The sequence below is a fragment of the Phocoena phocoena genome, chromosome 9 (assembly GCF_963924675.1).
Source record: "Phocoena phocoena chromosome 9, mPhoPho1.1, whole genome shotgun sequence".
In the NCBI taxonomy this organism is placed as follows: Eukaryota; Metazoa; Chordata; class Mammalia; order Artiodactyla; family Phocoenidae; genus Phocoena; species Phocoena phocoena.
Window position 1 is genome coordinate 72,829,314 of NC_089227.1, and position 3,679 is coordinate 72,832,992.

Here is a 3,679-nt window from a genome sequence, read left to right on the forward strand (position 1 = left end):
TATTTTAATGCTTGTATTTTCAGAAAAAGTCCATCGTAATGTAGATAACTTAAAAGTTTTTGTTGAAAGAAAAATGAAGTCAGGGAGTGAAGGATGGAGGAAGGAAGGACAGGGAAGAAAGAAAGCATGGAAGAGAGGATGGGAGAGAGGGAGAGAAGAAGACAGGAAGAAAATAATGGGGAGCTCTTCTTAAAAATTAAGCTGGAAAACAACAAATAATTCTGGAAATCAACTGACTCAAATTCCATTTTAATGTCCTGCATTTAAAATGCTGTTCAGAGGGCATATTGAATGTTTTCTGCTTAGAAATTTGTTCCCTGGGAATCACATGATGACAAGAATTCATATCTTGAGGCAACAAAATCAAAAGTCCTTAAAAGAAAAAGCATGTTGTTCTGAAAGTTTGTGGAGCGCACAATATAATTTACATTCAACTATTTTGTTCCTGCTTCATAAGCATAACTGACAGTCTTGTGGGATAACAGAAGTATAGTCCTCATCAGTGATGGTCAAATTTTTCAAATTTAGATTTTCAATACAGAACTAGCAAAATGTTTATAGCTCTGATTTGTGCCATCTATGTACTTTACAATGCAAGGGACTACTTTGATGATGTATAGCAGAATAGTGTTAGAGAAGGAGTTTACAATGAAACCTTCAATGACTTCTCTTTGTACCATCTGACTTAGGATTAAATCTCACATAGGCAAAGGTCCTAGAATCAGCTTTTCAGACAAGATTGCAGAGTTCATAGCAAGTAAGGACACAACCTCTTGCCTACCTCCTGTGCACATCAATCAAGCACAGCTTTCTTGACAAGCTGGTCACCAGGGTCTTCTGCACAGCAATGTGTACTCCAGACTACCTGCCACTCAGTTCAGACACACCAAACCCTGTTTAGCCTACAAGAGTGGCATCTTTGCTCCTTTCCAGGTAAAGCTGCTATCTTGCAAGAAAAGGGGTAAACCATTCATATCACCCCCCAAAGGAAGCTGAAGTAATTCACATTACTGACCATTGGATATACGATGGTAATTCCATGAAGGGGTCCTCACATCCAGAGGGTCCAGGCAGGACAATATGCTCTGGGATAACGAAGTGTCAGTGCTGCACTCGTCTGTGCTGTAACACAAGAAGGAAACTGAGTCTGATTATGCTCAGTCAAAAATTGGTAAAGATGTCTTCCACAGTATTCTCTCTCTAGACTCTTTGCCAAAGAGGTCGATGTCACCAGGTCTTCCTTAGGAGTACCTCAGATGAATTGGGCAAAATGGCTCCCTCCTAGAGAAGGAAATTGGGGTAGGAAATGTAAAGACCCATGAATCACATTCTATACAGAAATCAATGCCCAATGTGTTCATGAGATTGGGGTGGCTTGACTTCTAGAAGTTGTTAACAAATGTCCTAAAGTGGTCTCAGAGGCAACTGCCAGGAGGTACGGTGTGATTTCCTCAGGACACAGTAATTGAGTCAATTTACTTGAAAGCTTGGACTATACCCCTTGGTTTCACTAATCATACTGAAGAACTCCAAAAACTATTCCCCTGGAATTCTCCAACTAGTCATCACAACTATGGTTCTACAGCTCAAGGCAAACCTTAGCAACCCCAAGGATACTACAAAGAGTGCACTGAAAAGGCATCTCTATATAGTGCCTGCAATAAACCTGCTCCTTGCTATTCTGGAGGCAAACTTTACTCAGTCCAAATTAATCAAATGCCAATTTCAGAGTTACCACTGAAAAACTAATAAAACAATTATCATCCAAGTGGCACTCTGAATTGTCATCATGTCAGAATTTACTATTAAATCTTAAATTTTCCTAGTTATATGAGACCTTTTTTTCAAAGAATCCAGGAATAGGACTGCATTTTGTAGATGTATGGAATTACATAGTCAAAAAACCTTGCAGAAATAACCACTGACGATCTAATGAAATCAGTTACAGGAATGGCGGAAAATAAAAAGTGTAAAATCAAAAATTTTTATGTCACTTTCTAAAGTTACCAATATTACTGGTATTCACCCTACCTAAGACAACATGAATGTAATCTATAGTTACCCTTCTGCTGAGCCAAACAAGAATTTTAAGCTATTTAACAGCTCTTGAATTTCTACCATGTTTTAGTTATGAGGGTAATCACTTTTTCACCTATAGGAGTAATATTTTCTATGGCCCTGACCTCAGTAAAAATAAGTCTGGCATCTGGAAAGCACAGTAGTCCTTGACGTCAGGTGTCTGGGCCATATCCACAACAAATGAAATCAGAATCTCTGGTGGTGGCAAGGGGGAGGACTGGACATGGAAATGCTTCTAAAAGTTCCCCAGGTGATTCTACTGTGCAGCCAGTGTTGTGAATCACTGTGATGAATGAACAGCACTGTGCTAAACACAGTAATGAAAATAAGCACCTAGTAATCTATTCCTTGCCCCTAAGGAATCTGCCCTGGAGGAACAATACAACTTATCTTGTGCCTATCTACTAATTTCCCCCTTCCCTGAAACTTCACCCACAGGCTGCCACAGGAATGGGCTTAGGCAGCGGTCTGTACCAAAAATCACTGACCCTGCTAACCACACTGATTAAATGACTGGATATACAGTTCAAGATAAGACAACCAAATCTCTGAACGTTTGGAATTAAGATCCCAAAAGTCTAATTCAGTCGTTTGGCGGTAGTTGAGCTGAAAGAAAACTGAAATGATAAGGCAGAGAGACAAGGGAAGAGTACGAAAGTAGATATTCCTGGGAAAGAGTCAAGAGGGGTACTGTATGATCCTGAGAACTGGAGAGAGAGAGAGAGAGCTGTCTAGGCTTCTGACAGGTTCCAGTGCATACCCTGCAAGGCCCATTTCTTGGATGCTGTAGGTTTATAATACCTTCTCCTTATTTTAAGCTAGTTGAGTGAGTCTCTGCTCCTTGCAATAAAAAAATGCTCCTTTCTCCTCTTCATATTCTGGGTCCCAATTTGATTCCCACGTGATCTGTGAGCCCTCCACATCCTTCTCTTGTCTCCTGAAAACAGTAAGAGCAATAAGAGTTCAGATAAATGGGAAACTAAAGGGTTGAGGAGTGGTCTGGGAGGCTTTACAGATCAGGTGGGAACTGCACTGGGACCTAAAATATGGAGGGGGAAAGAGAGCTCACTCCAGGTGAGGGAAAGAGCAAGCACAAAGTCACAGAAGCAGAAATGTACCAAAGGTGAAGCCTACGCTTCAGGAAGAGGCACACTGGAAAATTAATTTAGCTTGGTGGGGATGAACCCGATTAAAGGCCAGACATGCTAATTCAATGGTCTTCTACTCCTTAGTTTCTCCTGCATGTAAAAAATCCTGATGCCCAGTACTTTTAAATAAATGCTTTCTAAATTCTTAAATACATACCATCTGTCCCACTACTCTAGGGGAAATGCACTAATAATAACAAACCACCAAAAAGTAATAAACAAGAGAAAAGCATTGATAGAAAGGAACAGACAACGCTTGCCAGTTTCTGTTAAAAACAGTTTATTTTTTACACATCAATGGACTCTTATAGCTTATTTTATTCTCTGTATACTTTGGCAAACGTTGGTTATTTTGAGACTATGTTTTACTTCTATTATCAAAGTAATTCTTTTCTTAACAAAATTTTAAACTTAGTTGCATCTTCACATACATAACTAGTGTAATGGTCATA